This window comes from Ursus americanus, chromosome 3, assembly GCF_024610735.1.
Source record: "Ursus americanus isolate L20-20 chromosome 3, mUrsAme1.1.p, whole genome shotgun sequence".
Taxonomy (NCBI): Eukaryota; Metazoa; Chordata; class Mammalia; order Carnivora; family Ursidae; genus Ursus; species Ursus americanus.
The window spans coordinates 75552447-75572141 of record NC_142129.1 but is presented as its reverse complement, the minus strand read 5'-3'; the positions used below and the strand labels follow the sequence as shown (position 1 = coordinate 75572141).

Genomic DNA, 19695 nt, shown 5'->3' with positions numbered 1-19695 from the left:
GTTGTTATTAACTAGGTTGCCATAGATAAGCTGCCATGGTTGTCTTTTTTTATTTTTATTTTATTTAAGATTTTATTTATTTATTTGAGAGAGAGCGAGAGCAGGGGGAGGGGCAGAGGGACAAGCAGACTCCCTGCTGAGAAGGAAGCCCAATGAGGGGCTCAATCCCAGAACCCCGAGATCATGACCTGAGCCAAAGGCCAACTCTTAACCGACTGAGGCACCTAGTAGTTCCAGTCGTCTTTGTTAAAACATGGAATAAATTAAGACACATATTTGAAACTAAGCCTGATAATAATAATTACAAATAATAGTCATCGAATATTTATATATACCAGATACTTGTTGTTTTAAAGTGTTTTCCATAAATGAAATGATTTAATGCTTTTAAATTAACTAAACAAGGAGGCCATTAGACTCAGGCAGCTCTGACGAAGTGGCGGCCTCCTTAAGCAAATGGAAATCTAAGTCTATAAATGCCTCAAAGTCACAAAATCAAAACATCAGGGATAACCAATCACAAACAACCAACTAGGCCTTAGGCTACAGCCAATTCTTTCTTGCTTCAGCATTTTCTCCACACAAGTCTTTCCCTGGCTTCTGAAGGCAAAGCCTCCCAGTTTGGCACTACACGGCTGGAATCAATTTTTGCTCAAAAAAACTTAAAAATTTTAATATGTCTCAGCCTACCTTTTAATAATGCTACTACCAACAGCCATAAAGGATGGGTAACTATTTACCTCATTTCACAGATGAGGAAACTGAGGTACAGAGTTAAATGGTTCTCCCAAGGGCACATGGCAGATAAGAAGTGGATAAAAATATGTGGTCAGGACTTTAGCTAGAGTTGGCCTCTTAAACCCCTAAGTCTTTGGGTGTTTTTCAATATGGTAGAATCAAGTAGTCTTCAACTCCTGCAGTCTTCAACTTTTCTTTCTCCACAAAATTTCCTCTGTCTTTCTAAGAAATAGCCCACAAAAAGGATCTTGCTATGCTTACTTCCAGGGAAGATTCCAGATGTAGTACCTGCTTCAACTTCTGTCCAAATAATTTCTGTGCTTCCTTGGTAATAGCTGTAGCCATAACAAAGAAGTCTTATACTTTAAGTAATTTTCTAATTATTTAATATCAAAATATTCTGTTTATATGGTTTAGTTTTAAGAGAAGGTTTAATCATGAGTGAACTTTCTTATGAAAGATCAACTCTTTAGTAAATGCCTTTGCATTTTAATTACTTTGAAAATAGTTATTTTAGTTACTTTGAATCTAGTTACTTTGAATCTCAGAAGTTAAGATCAATCTGGGAAAGTGAACTAAAATAAAATTAAGGGATGTATTGGTTTATTGTTATATATGACAAACATTTTAAGGACAGATTACAAATTTTATGTTGTTTCTTCATGAAATGTTGACTATGAATGCTTAATAAATTATATTTTTACATATATGTATATATTTTTAAAATATATATTTTTATATAATAATTAACTTTAATTATCTTCAAAGATATTTATAAGAACTAACTATTCTGTCTTGTGTGTAATCTGTGCATATTTAATTCTTTGATTTAGAAAATTACTTCATATGTGAATAATCAAGGTAATTTAGATACTCATTTAAGTGTGGCACCTGGGTGGCTCAGTCGGTTGAGCATCTGACTCTTGATTTTGGCTTAGGTCGTTATCTCAGCATCCTGGGATCGAGCCCCAAGTTGGGATTCAGCCCTGAGTTGGGTTCCACACTCAGCTGGGAGTCAGCTTGAGGATTCTCTTCCTCTGCTTTCCCTCTGCCCCTCCCAAACTTCCCTCCCCACCCCCACTCATGCACATGCTCTCTCTCTCTCTAAAATAAATAAATAAATTTTAAAAAAAAGAATATTGTACTAAATATGCCACATATTACATATTTTATTCACATTTACTTGACATTCCTTGAGCAGTATTAATTAGACACAATTTGAGAGAAAACAGGAATGTCCTTCTGACCAAAAAGATCTATATGCCATCAGTAGCACTTTATGAAAATTTTAGTTTTTAAAATTTCATTAATGCATAAAATAAAACACTAATAAAGTCCTTCTTTAAATAATATACTAAAAGTAAATTCTTAAAAAAATAAAGAACTGTGTTATTTTAAAGGTAGTAGGACAAAATGTTTGTTACTGCCACAAAGCAGTCACTTTAGCTGGTCCACAGGAAAATTTATTAGGATTAGTTTCAAATTATGTGAGTTTTAAAGTTACTCAATCTCTGAAGAAATGAACGTTGCAATCTTTCAATTTGCCATTTATACAAGTAAAAAAATAGATACATTCTTTGACTTACAGGTTCTCCTTAAAAACTTACTGCTTTTATGTAAATAAGAACATATGTACAAGAATATATATGTAACAGTCATTAACATCACAGCTAGTCCCCAACCACTTATTAAGATGAGGAAAAAGATATGACTCTTTTCTGAAAGAAGTGGTTGATTATATAAAAATAATTAAAGCACCATGAAATGATTTCTAAAATCAAGATATTTATGGAATGCTATGCAAGATAGCTCAAAGGAGTATCACATAGATTTAAGCAAGACAAAAACAGTTTCATGAAAGACAGTGAAAGGAGAATGACAAGCAAAAACACATAGTTTCAGAAGACAGTGATAACTCATTAAGGGTTCTTGAAAAGCCAGAAGCATTACAGACTTGGTTAGACTGCTACAAGAAGGGAGGGATAGAGTAGCATAACCCAGAAAGGTGGAAGAGAGAGGACACCAAAGAAAAGACGAACTTGACCTAACTGCTAAATGTGCCTCATGTCTGTTCTGGTACCTAATATATTATGACTCAGTGCATTACTCTACACTGCCTTTGATATTAGATTATACGTGCTGATTCTATCCATATTCATCAGCAACTCTAATCCCACTTGCCTGTTCCTTTCATTTTTCCCTATATATACACATGATAGCAGAATACGGGTTTCTGATCGCAGAATATCCATAGCCTTGGCATACACACATATATTTCTCCACCTACCCTTCCTCTCATTTCCTACACCTCCCCCCAAAAATGAAAGGTAAATTGAATATAGAGTTTAAGTGTATTAAACTTCTCATTAAGCTTAGTTTTTCTGAGCTTCTGGACATGTGAAATACTACCTTTTTCTTCATGACATGCAACAATGCATGTAATGTGAATGTATGTTTAGGTACACAGGCAAAAGAGAGGGAACTTTCCATGTGTGCATTTTATTAGCAATAATGACCTCAGTACAGGACCTTTCTTGGGAATTAATGACCAGTTGGGGTTAATGGCCCTTGGCTATGTATTGAGATATCTACTCCTCCAACTGACCATTAATCGCTAAGACATGCCCTGTGCCTCCAACACTATAACTTAAGAAGATTGATGTTTTGGTTTTCAATGAACAGTAGTCATACTGTTCCTTGTAACCCAACTCATTAATACTGTTAAATAAGTTAAAAATCAAAGTGCTGTTTTCCTTGCTACATGACATTCCGATAAGTGCATGCACGTGCTGTTACATATGCTAAGGGTGAGAGACAAAATAAAACAAAAATCCTGAAACTGCCGGAACTTTTTTTTAACTTTAAATATTTTTCTACTATAAAACAGTCACTCTCTATAATCTGCTGTTCCTGATTCATTGTTTTTCTTCCCAACAATCCTCCGAATTCAATAGTCAATCTTTTAATTGAGGTAATTTATGGGTTAAATGTATAGCCAACAACCTCTCCTCTAATCTATTGATCTTTTGCCATCTTCCTTCCAGTGGATGTGGATGTGTGTGTGTGTGTGTGTTGTGCATGCACACGTGTGTGTCCTGCATCTGGGAGGAATTACAGAGAGAAGTAGGTGTGATTTAACCTAAAGTGGGTGGATTTAGTGAATTGCATAGGTTATACTGCATGCTACTGTCTGTAACAAGCTCGACCTGGAGCCAATTAACTGCATGTAATCTATTCCAGATGTTCACTGGAACAAACAACACTCTTGGGGATCTTCAGATGTGGAGCCAATAGGGAGTGTTCTGATTATGAGAGATTTTTACACACTGTTCCACTAAATCAGAGATCCAAATGCATAATCTAACATTCAAGAAGGCCTTGTGCCATTTCCCAAAGGAATACAAAGAGTCCAGGACTTACTGGATGGATAGTAACTCATCAGCAATATTATTTGAGGAGCAAGGGATATAAAATTTTATATGTGAACTTCATTGATTTGCCTTATTTATATTTATCTATTTCAAATATCATTAAGATAATGTATAATTATGGTGAAAAAAATACATTCTATGCATAGGAGAAGAATTAAAATATAAGTCTTGACACATAAAAACCTTCAACACTTTAGATTAAGGATTTTTTCCTCAGGGGTGTGTGTGTGTGTGTGTGTTGGGGAGAGGAGGCAAAGAATCCTTGATTTTTTAATTTATAAAGAGCTATTTTTTCTTCATACCTTCATGGTGCACATAAGGTCACTAGAGACTTTTTTACTCATTCAGGAGACATGAGGAATCATGACTACACTCAAATTAATAGTATTACCTGAATAAGCTCACTTTGGCTTAATTGTAGCTCATGTTTTTGAATCACTGTTTGATTAGATGGTTTTTCTGTAGGATACACAAACCTGATAAATTATTAGAAACATGACTTCATGGTAAGTTTATGGGCAAGAAACCAGATAAAAATTATAGAAGAAACTTGAGAGTTGAAGAGACAATATAAGCAAACAAAGAGAAACATTTTGTTTGCAGAGGGCTATCTTCTAGTCCATAGTTTGAGTACCGTGATAACGAAGCAGAATGCAAGTGGTATGTATGAAGACCCACTAGGAGGGAGCTTGGAGTGCCAACATTTTTATACACATGTATTTTATCTCATCATTTTCAAATTTCTCTTTGCATGTTTTCTAATATATCTAATATCCTACTACTTTAGCATAGTCAGGGGTATGCAATCACCGCTCAAGTGTACAATACTATAACCAGTGAGTAGAATTTATGGGGCAGCAAGTTTTCATTGAAAAATTTTAACTGTCCATTAATGGACTTCATTGTTTTAAGATGTCATGAATTCCTCAACAATTTCCATGGAGTGTGAGAGACCATCTTACTTTTTAGAGATCATGAAAAACACACTTAACATTTAACTAAATGTTAATTTACTTCCTTACATCCTTATGGATATTTCATTATATACCAAACTAAACATGAATATCATCAGTAATCAGCTGTAAAGTTGAGCTGAATTCTTTGTAAGTAAAGATACATTACAGTAGTTACATTTTTATTTTGCAGGGGTTTAGGCACAATGTCTACATTTCTAAAATACTCTGAAAATATACCTGCTCAACAAAGCCCCATTGTTACATGTTACTTGGGTTTGCATGTACTTGCAGCCTTGTACTTATGGCCACATCAAATTATTCAGGATCTCAGCCCTAATGAATCCAGTTCAATAGAAAATAATAGTAAGACTTCAGCACATACAAGTGTAACCTGTTAGGATTACTATCGTGCGTGGCACTTTTTTCCTGAACATAACAGTAATAACAACACAATGCTTGTAAAGGGGTCCTAAAGAAATCAAGTGTTCCCAAGGTCCAAATTGCTCAAATAATTAACACATTTACAAAACAAAACAAAACCAAAAACAACACTATTGTAACTGACTTTATGCTAATCATCTTCCTTATCCTAAATTTCATATCATTTTGCTACTCAAGGAAGCACAGTTATCATCTCATAGGGTCAGAAAAAACACCAAAGCATAATCTTAGTTGGTTTCTCCTTTAATCTGATTAATCCACAATTCAAAGATTTAAGATTTTCCTTTTCAAATTCTCACACTCCAGAGAGTGTTTTAATCGATGCAACTTCTCATGACCAAGATCATCTTATTTCTCACCTTTTAGAATTCTGCTATGCATTTCGAGGATTGTAGAATATTTATAGGTATTCTATGGAAATATTTATAGAAATTACAGTACACTTGGCAAATTTCCATGTCTGCCTTTTCTATTCAAAATATAAATGTATAAAACGGGGCACCTGGGTGGCTAAAGCGATTAAGCGTCTGCCTTCAGCTCAGGTCATGATCCCAGTGTCCTGGGATCTAGCCTCTCATTGGGCTTCCTGCTCAGAGGGGAGTCTGCTTCTCCCTCTCCCTCTTCCCCTTCCCCTGCTCATGCTCTCTTTCTATCAAATAAATTTTTTAAAAAATCTTAAAAAATGTAAATGTATAATTATTTTAACTGATTGTTTTTTAAAATCTATCAACTTTCACCTCAAATATTCTGATACTTGACTCTCACGGTTTAAAAACTGGTTTTTTTTAATAAGCAGAATGTTAAATAAAGTGGAGTAGGAATTACTGCAATTAAGATGGCAAAACAATTGTATTGTCTTGAAATAATAAAGTAAGCATTAGCCGTGTGTTTATTATCAAAAGGATCTTCGCATTTATTTTACTGCTTTTATCTTTAAGGAATGTCATCATCAAAACTGAGTGATATTTTGGTAAGGATTTAAAATTTTAACTTCCTTTCCTGAAATACACATTTAGTTATTAGTGTAGACATTGAGCTATATGTCCAATAAAGATTTTCCCAGACTTTATAATATTTATCTAATATTTCTGCTAATGTGAGCAGCAAATGGATTTAAATCTTAAACTGACTTTTTAATGATGAAATGTACAAAATATTCTATATACAAACAAATGTAGTTTGTCCCAATGTCATCCAAAATAACCATGCACTAGGAAACTTGTCTTTCAAAGCAACATAGGTATTTTATTATATTAAAAAGTATTATCATGGTGCTTGCTTCAGGAGTGCTTATGTACTACTGTTGAAGCAATGCAAAGACGCATAAAGAGAAGGGCATGGCACTAGCAAAAGAATGACGGGCAAATGTGTAGACTTAAGAATTTTTTGTTTCCTGACCTGCGTGGTGGTCCTCGTCTTTACAATTTTCACATGTATGTTACATTTTCCAATTAAAAATATTTATTGAAGTAATTAGTTATGTTAAAAAAGGAAATGTAAAGAAATTTTTTCATTACTTAATGCATACTTTCTAATAAGACTGTGAAACAGGAAATTCACCATATCCTCAAAAACAACATACAGAGGTTATTAGTTGCCAACTTATAAAAATTATATAAACCTTATACAAAACCATTTATGTATAGCTAATACTACTTAAATAATTTCCTACAGTAGGTCTGAATTAAAACATGGGTTTGCATAGTTAATTTAGAATCTCAAGGTTGTAACTATTGGACACTAGTAAATACTTACAAATGAACTAAGTCATGTTTTTTTTTTTAAATTTTATTTATTTATTTGACAGAGATAGAGACAGCAAGAGAGAGAGAGGGAACACAAGCAGGGGGAGTGGGAGAGGAAGAAGCAGGCTCATAGCGGAGGAGCCTGATGTGGGGCTCGATCCCATAACGCCAGGATCACGCCCTGAGCCAAAGGCAGACGCCCAACCGCTGTGCCACCCAGGCGCCCCGAATTAAGTCATGTTTTAAGACATATAATATAGAATAAATATAAGGATTCTCTGAAAAACTCCTCACTTTTAAATAAACAGACCAAGAAATCCAATCAAATCTACCAGCAATTCCAATATTTAACAGCAAACTTTTTAAGCAAAAAAAAGTTTATGGCAAGAAAAGTGTAACCTTGAACTTCATATTCACTTAAATTCTCCAGGAATGCATGTACTTTTAAGATCAAAACACTTAAGTTAAATGACTCCTCTACAGCCTTTTTTTTTTTTTTTTTAAGGAAAAAAGATGTACTACACACATTAACACTACTTGTTTCATCACTATTTAATGAAACACCTTAGGGAAATAAACTTTTCTAGCACCATGAGGCATTCATTCCATCTGCATAGGGAGGAGAGTTTAAATAATTCACTTCGTAAACAGCACTACCTGGGAATAAAAATAGGCAGTGTGTGAAAGGAAACTTAGTGTCATACACAGACTTCAGTAAACTGGTCTTCAAAGTAGACTTGAATTTCATGATAGTTGAAATTTCATGACTCAGTTGGGCTAAATGGGCGATGGGCATTAAGGAGGGTACCTGTGATGAGCACTGGGTGTTATATGTAAGTGATGAATCACTAAATTCTACTCCTGAAACTAATATTCCTCTTTGTGTTAACTAACTAGATTGAAATAAAAACTTGAAACAAAAAATAAATAATTTTAATGTGACCAATGTTATTTTGCTTATATTTAGCACATTGAATTCAACACAACTGACGACTATGCAAACAACAAGGCAGCCTTTCAACAAATAAATTTTCCAGCACTATTGGCAGTAATGGTTTTTTAATGATTATTGTTTATATTTTTAGTGACGATGACAGATGTTAATGGATTTCATCTTGGTTTAAAGTGCTTCGTATACAATAGTTCCAAACCACGTATTTTTATTTTCACTCAACAGTTTTGAGCTTGGCAGGTGAGGAAACTGAGGCAAAGAGAGTACATTAGTGGCCAAGGCTTCTCGGCCAGGATCAGATGCAGGGTCAAGTTACCACACACACAGAGCTCCTCCAGGAATGTAGGTGAGGTGGATGGGGGATGGGGAGGAGAGCTTATCCTGGGGTCCACATTGTTTAGGGACTGTGCCTGGAGATAGAGAAGGGCTCTCAACCTAGTGGCTGTGACTGCTGGCATGCCCCCAGTCTCTCTTTGGCCAATAGAACATTTGCCATGAGGGCGATGCTCTGTATCTTGTCCAATATGGCGCTAAGAGACACATATGGCAAGTGAACACTTGAAAGGCAGGCAATCTAGAAACTGGATTTTAAATTTTATTAAGTTTTAACGCGCTTAGCTCCTTTTTTTTTTTTTTTTTTTTCATCTCTTGCTGATGTGTAGGTCAGGGACTAGTCTATCTAGTCTAGAGCAGTGAAAGTAGTAGTTCTTAGTTCTGGGATATTAAATGAAAGCACAGAACAAGAGAGGGCAGAAACTTTTTTTTTCTTTTTTTCTTTTTTTTTTTTCCTGGTAAGAAAATCTAGGCATTGACTGAAAGAATTTATAAGGCACAATTTATCTGTTTTATAGTTCTGAATGGAAAACTAACAGAGATTAACCTTAAAATTTTCCATTTTCTTCCCCCTTAAACTTGTTTGAGTATGATGATGACAAAGGTACTCTTCCATCTTTTTATTTCAGTGGCATTGGAAACTATTTTTCACAAGCTAAACAGGACTAATTCTTGTTTATAGAAGAGCTATTTCTTTTTCACTATTTGCATTTCTAATTGTGTCCTTCTTAAGTGTCTATTACAAAATAAATTTGCACAAGATCATTGTAGGGGGGCTGCTAGTCCAGAAAAGGGCTACGTGTCTGGAAGATGGTGATCCATAATAGAAGTCTGTGAAATTTGTCATAGATTCTTTACCAGCAACTACCAGAATTCAAGAGCTCCCCAAACCCTAACTTAGTCAATATTCTCACATTTGGTTTAGTTCTACTATTAAAACACTAAAAATAATTTTAAAAATAAAGTTGTAACTTTTATAAATAAACCAACATTCTAATTTTCATTTTTCTATACTTAGATGGTTGCATTGTTAAATTTCTTTTATTTACATTTCTAAATGGCCCCTGTTATAACTATAACTCCTGTGGGACAAGTCAGGAGTAGAGAAGAGGTAATTAAGCCGTCAGGCACAAAGCCCAGCTCTGCCATTTGCCTCCTGCTTATCAATAAAGTTACTTAAACTTATTGTGTCTCACTTATCACACTGAAATAGTAAATAATAAGAGTATTCAACTCATGTGTTGTAAAGATTAAAAAACCATGTGTAAAGCACTATACCATGCCCCAGTACATAATAAGTGATCGAGTATTAGACTTCTTTAAATCTTTATATTCAATTTATCTTCATTTTCCACTAAAATTCCTTTTAAGTACAAATGCAAATTATGGCTTTAAGATATTTAATAATGACCTGAATGCATGTCTACAAATTTTAAGGCCTGTAAAATAAAGATGTCTTAGGAAAATAATATATAACCTCCAAGAATATGAAGACAAATGAAGAAAATAATTAGAAGAGATCACCAAAAAGGACAAATGAACATAACAGAAAATAAACAAATTCCATTTCTATGGTTTAAGAGGGGGCTATCAGTGATGGTTTGAATTTTGTTATGAAGGATAAGACATTGTATCTCGAGTGCTTCCAGTGCTACTCATGTAAATTAAATAACGTAATTTATCAGGAAAGGGAAAATAGATATCCAATAAAATAATAATTTCATATAACCTTAAAATCAAAGAATAAGCATAGGTGAGTGTGTTTAATACTTAACTTTAAGATTATCACTTGTATGAAAAAGATTAAAAGGACGGCTTCTTTCTATGTTTTTTCCAGAAAGGATACTAGCTTCAAAGGGGAAAAATAGGGAATTTAAATAACTTTGTGGGCTATGAACAATTGAAGGATATAGTATATTTAATAGTATATTCAAAGCATAACAATAATATATGTCTATAATTCAATATATCCTTTTTTATTGGATCTTAATACATTATATATTTTTGGATTTTTATGCAGCTATCCATCTTGTTTCACTCAGCGTACTATTTTCCATTCCAAACACTAACTTTTCTTGTTAAAATGGGTATAAAGATCTTTCATGAACTTAGTTCTTTGTTTATCACATTCTTTACATAATTTACTCTGCCTAATTATGATGCCATTTTAGAAGTTTATATACTTTATATTTGATAAGTTATGATATCCTTTGACGTGTGAATTGATTTATTTTAAATAGTTAAATAATTTTCCTGCATCAAAAAATAACTATATTTAAATGCAGCTATATAAATATATATATATATATATATTTTTTTTTAAGATTTTATTTACTTATTCGACAGAGAGAGACAGCCAGCGAGAGAGGGAACACAAGCAGGGGGAGTGGGAGAGGAAGAAGCAGGCTCCCAGTGGAGGAGCCTGATGCGGGGCTCAATCCCAGAACACCGGGATCACGCCCTGAACCGAAGGCAGATGCTTAATGACTGAGCCACCCAGGCACCCCAAATGCAGCTATATTTTATCCAAGATTAATTTTTACAAGCATTTTTACTTACATTAAAATTGTTAATTTATTATAAAGTGAATTTTAAAATTCATACCAGCTTATAAAACAGTTGATCCTATTAACACTCTATAATTATATATTATGGCAAAATTTTGTCTGATATATAACAGGAGTTAAAAAATAATTTTTAGTTTATAATAATCCAGAAAACAGCAAAGCAGTATCTCCTGACTGAAAGCAGAGCAAAATTAGTTATTATGTTCATATTCAATTAGGTTTGGGTAAATTAAAAAAAAAACCTTCTGATTACATTTTAAATCATTCCAGATCTGTAAACATGCCTAGTATTATTTATAATGGTTTTCAAAATTGCTATATTTATAGCATACCAAAGATTTAAGGTTGTCTCTCCCACAGATTCAGAGTTATTGTACCTCTTAGAACATCTTAATATATCTGCTAGCCCTAAGGTGGAATATTAAGAGCACATATTAAAACATGCCTTCCATATTCAATCATTGTTTCCATATATATTTGCGTAAGTATTCAACGTGTCTATAACATGAACTTTACTGTCCTCAAAGTGCATATTTCAATTCACGTTAATTAGAAACTAATAAAGCTAAAAATAAATGACAATATATTGTGTAATACCAAATAGCATTACTGTAAAATGATTAAATATTGTTTTATAATTAATATAAGTTTTAAACTATCTTTATATATACCTTCATATGAAGATATGATATATAATATTTTAAAAATATATTCACATATAATTATATATAATATATACAATATATAATATTTACATATAATTTATATTATATTTAATACATATTTTATATTATTATATATCTATTATTAAATATAATATAAATATAATATTATTTATATATTTTATATATACTATATATATATATTTTTTTGGAGATGGAGAAAGAGGGTGCAGGGAAGGGCAGAGGGAGAGAGAGAATATTTAGCATGCAGCCCGATGCACGGCTCAATCTCAGGAATCCCAGGACCCTGGGATCTTGACCTGAGCCAAAATCAAGAGTCAGTCCTTTAACCCACTGAGCCAGCCAGGTGCCCAGAAGATATTATACTTTAAAGCATGACTTTGTAACTCCTTCAGAAACAATGTTAGATATACTAGATATGCAATATAGAAGCAGGTATGAACTTTGTTAAAGACCCATGGGTAATAAAGCTAAATTAATTCCTCATATCTGTATTCTCTTAATATGTATAAGGGAGTAGTTCCTGGGCTCACACACATTCATATTTAAAAAGTAACATACAAGTGCCCAGTATATGAGCAGTATGCCTGTGTAAAGAATGGACTGGGTGCAGAGTGCCTGGGTGGCTCAGTTGGTTAAGCAGCCAGCTCTTGATTTCAGCTCAGGTCAGGATCTCAAGGTCCTGGGACCAAGCCCTGCCTTGGGCTCCACGATCAGCTTGAGGATACTCTCTGCCTTTCCCTCTGCCCCTCCCCTCCACTTGCATGCTCTCTTTCCCTCTCTCTCTCTCAAATAAATAAATCTTAAAAAGAAAAAAAAAGAATGGACTGGGTGCTGCCTTATTAAGTGAAACCGAGAAATTTCATTTTCTTTATCAGGCAGTGCTGTATTTTTAAACACCTTCTGGTGTTCCTCATGTAAACTTATTTTGCCTTTTTTTGGGGGGGGGCATAATTGGTCTTTTGAAACCCATTCTGGATATTTGGCTATCCAGTTTCCCCTTCTACGCTCACCACCATCCTTACCTAGTTCCCTATTAACCAATTATCAGGTTTTGTTTCTTCCTCCTTTTTGAGATATAACTGACATACTACATTGTATAAATTTAATATCAGTTTCTGAGCTGTGTTTAATTCCATCTTCACACCCTCTGCTATATTTGAAGAACTGGATTTAAATGGCCATCCCAAATCTTTCTGCCTCCTTTAGGATAAGCAAGGAATTCCTGTGTTTAGCACATACCTACAGATGGACATTTCCCATTTTTATTTTTTACATATTTCTCTACTAGAGAAAATGTTTTATCTATGTGACCTCTGAAGTTTCACTAAAAAATGAAACTAGCACTGTGGTCTGGCTTTTTAAATGCAGAATTCACTTTAGGTAATCTCTCAAAATCCTCAATAATTAAATTCATTTATTTTTACCACATATTACAGCAACTGAAATAAAACTCTTGAGTCTCCCAGAGGCGACACAGCCTAAGAAATCAGGCCTTGGTTTTGTGATGGCTCAGGTTGCAAATCCCTTTTTGCTGCTTATCAGCTTTACACCCTAAGAGAATTCACTTAATTTTTCTAAGTTCAGTTTCCTCATCTATATAACTGGATTCTCAGTTCTTATCAAATATGATGGTTATAAGAATAAAATGAGATAATGCAAGGAAAGCACTTAGTACCTTGTCTGGCACATATCTGGCTCTCAAAAAACGTTAGCATAAAGCTCTTTCATTTTTTCATAGACTGTGATAGCAACTATTTTTCCAAAGTGAGTAAGTGAATATAAAACTTAAAAGGAAGGCTGAAAACTCCCATGTACTCCTATTATGCTTGCAAATGTGTTTATATAACTTGGCATTAAAGTTCCCAAACTTCATTCCACAATGTAAATTTTTTTCAATGCATAATCAGATGAAATCCCTATTAAAGTAATAATAGTACATTATTTTCTCTAAGCTTCCAATTTGTTGAGCCATATGCACTGCCAAAATGAAATCCTAAGCAAAAGAGAACACTTAATTGCTTTATTAGATATGGAAATTGTTAGAAAATAAAAATAAAGGCAAAGTAAAACAGAAATATTTTTGTTTGAGAACATACAACTTGGAGTTACCAAATATGTTTGCAGAAAAAGTCTATGGAGGAAGTCTTAGAAGTGAGATTAATATTTATAAACAGTTTTGACAGTAAGCCAATCTAATGTTACTCCCGAAAGCTTATTTGGATATGGTTAAGAGCCAAAAGAGTTTATATACATAAAGAACTTTAGCTTTAATTATAATTGCTGTACTTTTTCAGAGTATTCAAAACACTGAACTGTTATAGTGTAGTAAAACCACAGTTTAAAGACCTTTCCAAATAATATTTAGGCCATTCCATACATCTCACAAGATTTGTATTGGTACTTTCCTGAGCAAGTCTAATTCCCATCCATGGACACTTGTACTTTTTTCAGCCACATGAAGGCAAGGACATCAATCACATTCACCACTCTATCACCAAAGCCTAGCACAGTGCCTCACAGAAAGCAGGAGACATGCATGTATTTGTTTAACAAATGAAAGGAGCAGTCAATCTCTTCCTTCCTTTATCAGCCCACATCTGTGACATATGGTAATAAGCAGCTAAAATCTCTGTATATCATTCCTTTGTGTGATATCATGACGACTCAAAAAATTTGGGGAGCCTCAAGAGTCCTAGAATTGTATGGGAACTTTTGGACCAAATTAGAATGACCCATAGCTGCTACAAAGATTCTATCAAAAAAAAAAAAAATTGGGAGGAATGACTGAGTGAGTCAGAGACATTCTTGGTATTTCTGGGTATCTTTTTTTTTAAGAGATTTCAGAATCACATTTTTCTTTAACCTCACTTGAGAATGTTATGGGAAACCCCTGTATGGAGAAAGAGGCCATGAAATGTGAAGAATATGAAATCTGGAGTCAGGTAAGCTTAGGTATGAATTCCAGTTTTACCACTTTCTGGACAAGATTTTCTTTGAAATTTAGGAAATGATGTCACCATGTTATGTTATTCAATTTAAAATAATATATATTAAAATCCCTATCCACACAGTAGGTGTAAACATTAGCCATTATGAGGATTATTCTTTCTTACAGATTAAGATAGCTCCATTCTCCCAGTTGAATGTGGTTTGTCAGTGAACCCTGTTGGTACTTAAGATTTGGAAGTAAAGCAAATGGTCGTTTACTATTTGGAAAATTCTAAGATTCACCCCCTTCCCCCATCCCTGTGGTCTCAGCGGAGAAACTTTCATAAGAAAATGATATTTTAATGTGATTCTTTCTTTACTACCTACTTTATACTTTCGGTTTCTATCTTCCTGTCAGTTACTGAGATTTATCCGAAAAGCAAAGCATAAAATTGAACATAGGTAGAAATCAAACACATATTAAGAATTATCCACTAAGGGGCGCCTGCGTGGCTCAGTCAGTTAAGCGTCTGCCTTAGGCTCAGGTCATGATCCCAGGGCTCCCTGCTCAGCAGGGACTCTGCTTCTCCCTCTCCTTCTGTCCATCTCCCCCCCACCCCCCACTCATGCCCTCTCTCGTTCTCTCTCTCTCAAATAAATAAATAAAATCTTCAAGAAAAAAAAGGAATTATCTGTTAAGCATTCATCCTGCCTTTACAATTTCCACATTCCTAGAACATTCACAGCACAAACCTTTTCCCAAGTAAATGTACATCCAGATTAAAAGAGGATGAGAGAGCAGTGTCTAAGTGGTAAAATATGCAAGCCACTTAGAGAAAAAAGCAGAGAAGTAAAGATTACTGCTGTCTTAGGCAAGAAAGAATGTGAAGTTCAATTACAATACCACATGCATGTGCCTTTTGGAATGTCAAAGAACAGCAAAACATTCTTGATCATAAAACAAGGAGAAAAGATATCTTCCTATCCTTGGCACTTCAGATATTCAGTTTTTCAGACATCTCAATAAAACTCTTGTATTACATTACTCCAATAAAATTAAGAGTTCTCTTTTCAAAATTTACCTTGTGTACTAGTTTACTTATTTAGTCAAAAAGGGCTGACTGCCACAGAACTGTGATAAGCATCGGTATTAAGTAGTCACACAACTTTGATTTTTCAAATATCGCATTTGATTCTTATATATCAACTATCCGGTGCAGATGTGTAAAATCATATACTTCAGGGAAAGTCACAGTCTTTAAATGGTATTTCAAGACTAAGCATAGAGCAATTAAATTATACATTTGTCTATAATACTGTTTCACTTCAAACACTATAAAAAGGGTAAAATCATTATCATCGGAAGGCCAATTATGCCTTATTGTTGCTAAACATAAATTTACATCAACTAGAAGAAGACATTTTCTGTATTTTGCTATTTACAGATTTTTGTCACACAACTTCGGCTATTAAAATCTGACTTTTAAAATGTATGTCAGCTTCTCTGGTTATAATTTTATAAAGGATACAGAGAACACGAGCAAGGATTAATCATGTTATAGCAGAAAGAACACTGAGTTAAGAGCCTAAAGATCTGACTAAAGTCCTGGCTTTATCTCATACAGTATACCTTGTCTTCAGGAATTGAATCAACCACTCAGAGACTCCTCTTATGTAAAGTTAAGTTGACATGTCATTGACCTAACGTGGGTACTATGTAGTTCTCAAAAAGTGCATATAAATACTTCAGAAATGGTTAAGACAACATACATAGACCTAACAGCTCCTTTAAAGTGATTAACTTTTTCAACTTAATTTCAGAAAGCCTGCTTTTAGATCTATTCTAATTTTTTATTTATCAAATAGACAAGAATACACTCCCCCCAAGAGGGAAAGGTGAGGAAATCTCTGTTACATCTGTTCTTTAACTACCAAACAAGGTTGTCATCTGTGTCAGTGATGCCATTTCATAAGCTACATGCTATTTAACCTCCAGGATTAATTTCTTCCACTCCATTTTCAAGGCCACTAATGGAGCCCGAGTTTTTATGACTGTTTGAGTTACTACAATTGGTCTTCTGGACTCTGTACTCCAGTCCAGGCAAGGCCTGATGTTTCCAGATTTGTTTTCTTGAAGTGTTTGCTTTCAAAATGCCATTTTTTTTTTTTAGATTTTATTTATTTATGTGACAGAGAGACAGCCAGCGAGAGAGGGAACACAAGCAGGGGGAGTGGGAGAGGAAGAAGCAGGCTCCCAGCGGAGGAGCCCGATGTGGGACTCGATCCCGGAACGCCGGGATCATGCCCTGAGCCGAAGGCAGACGCTTAACGACTGCGCTACCCAGGCGCCCCTCAAAATGCCATTTCTAATTTAAAATATAAACTCCCTAGTTTGGCATGCCAGTTCCCTCTTTACATAAGTCTCTGTTCCTCCATGTGCACTCCCTGTTCCAAACGAGATGGTCAACGAACACATGCCATCCAAGTCATGTTCATTTCCTTCTCCCCGTGCACGATGCCCTGCCCTCCCAGATCCAATCTCATCCAAAAAGCATTTCTGGATAAATTCCAGGTCAAAACATTCACTCCCTATCAGGATCACTATAATACATTTTTCTCTACCACATTAACTTATAGTCAAATTATCTTGTATATGGTTTGAATTGTGCACACCTCTTATCTCCCCCAAAATGCTTAAAGATGCTTAAATGCAGAAAATGTATATATTTCTTAATCTACCTTAAATAGCTCTGAGAACCTGATGAGGCTCCAAATGGAAGCCTAATAAATATTATTAGATGATAAGACATCAACCAATTATAAAGGGAAAACATAATAAAAATATCTTCTCTTCTGGCCTATTAAACACTAACTGAATTTAGGGTATAGAAGTCTTTATAAATTTTCTGAGAGAAAAGATATCCTTTAAAAACCTGGAAATCACATGTATATTTGTGATAGAGAAACTGACAAAATACAGTAATTATTATTAGGAATTGGAGTGAGAGATAGGTTATGCTTTACTGAGAAAAGAAAACATTGAGGTGTGAATGAAGCAACATCACCCTGTTTCTCAGGTGCCTGGGGGATGGCTGTGCCATTCTTCACTTTAGGTCCGACAGTATCCATTTCTTTAAGATGTTTAGCCATTCATAGGACGATCTGATTCTAAAACAAACTCCCATGTAAATTTATTTTCCAACAATCTTCCAGTGGGTTCACAATTCAGCCTAAAACAGCCGCATTTCAGATAATATATCTGAAGTCATGGTTATGATTTACATGTATAACCACATAACAACTTGTGTGATTTTAAGTAAGGTGTGGTTTGATTGAAAATCTATGATGAAATCATACTAAAAGATACAAATTAGCTTGTAACTTTACAAATGGGTAAAGTCACAAATGGTGTTTTCTTTGAAAAACAATATCTGGATTTAAAAATAAAATAATCTCTATTTTATCACAGGAATGGGCATTTGGGTATGGCCGGACTAACTGTTCTCAGTATAAAGACTATTTCCTATTAGGGATGCAAATGTAACCAGTCCTGAATTTGAGTAAGACACATGGTAGAAATTACATTTCGTATCCTTTCTCAGAGCTGGTGAGACAGGGTCAATAAATTCTCACTAATTCAAAGTGATGTGTATAATGCCCTTGACATTTCTCTAAAATAAATTGCTTACCTCCATTCCCTTTCACGCCCTATTCAAACAAGGTAGAACGTGGACCAGGGGCTTGTAAGCCAGCTTGGTCACGCTGCACCTGAGGGCAACACTCGGAGGAACTCAGGGCAAGAAGACGGAAAGAATCTGGGGGCAAAACAGAGCCACTTGCTCACCCTATTATCTGTCCTTCTGCACAACAGAGAAACATTATACTATCTCCTTTGAGCACTGTATTTGGGGGTCTTTTTGTAGCAGGAAAATAATGCCCATTCATTTTATTAATAGATTTTAAAAGCTGGTTTATGGGGCCCCTGGGTGACTCAGTAGGCTAAGCTTCTGCCTTTGGCTCAGGTCATGATCCCAGGGTCCTGGGATTGAACCCTACATTTGGCTCCCTGCTCAGCGGGGGCCTGCACCTCCCTATCCCCCTGCCCCTCCCCCCAACTCATGCTGCTCTTTCAAATAACATCTCTTAAAAATAAATAAATAAAATAAAAGCTGGTTTAAGGATAGGTTTAAAACCTAAAGATATAAAATCTCTGATAGGATTTGTATCCTCTATTACTTATAATACATTTCATAATATAATTATTTTAAAACAACATAAATGTAAATATTTGCCCTAAAATTATTAGCAAGTAAAGTTTTAATATTTCTGCCATGTGACAAGATAAGAATTCACAGATGAGATTCTCTTTTGTCTTTGTAAAATTCCATCTCTCTCTGCCAAACACAGTTCAGTAGTACTTACTCAATAGTCTTCTATGTTTGTGTCTTTCTTTGAGCATACAGATGCTCTTCCTTCTTTCTCTATTCATTTTTGCTATGGAATTTCACAGACATGTTCTCTAACAGCAACTTTACAAAATAATGCTATAAAAATAATGCTACTGCCGAAACCCTAGTTAATAAGCTGTTAATATATGTGGCTCAAAAGTCTGAAATGATAACTGATGTGGAATGGATTAGAAGTTAAAAAAGAAAGAATGGAAAATAGAAGGCATGACTTCATTTATGGCTAACAGACAGTGTACATGCCACCTGTAAACATGATAAATGCAGCCCAACCCTATTCAGTGAAAAGAAAAGTGCACTGTGGAATTATTTTGTAAGTTAACCTTGGAAAATATTACTCATGTTCATAAAAATATAGGATGCACTATAAGTAAGTATCTTCTGTACCTAAATAACACAATAGTTCTAATACCTGTCATTTTGTGTTTATATATTTATACACATAACATTAT

The 19695-nt window shown here is 34.5% G+C and overlaps 1 protein-coding gene across 2 annotated transcripts in view; it reads right to left on the bottom strand.

The window, feature by feature from the left end:
- SEMA3D (semaphorin 3D) overlaps positions 1-19695 on the bottom strand; it is a 200253-nt gene that overhangs the window by 128942 nt on the left and 51616 nt on the right. The gene's annotated exons all lie outside the window — the stretch shown is intronic.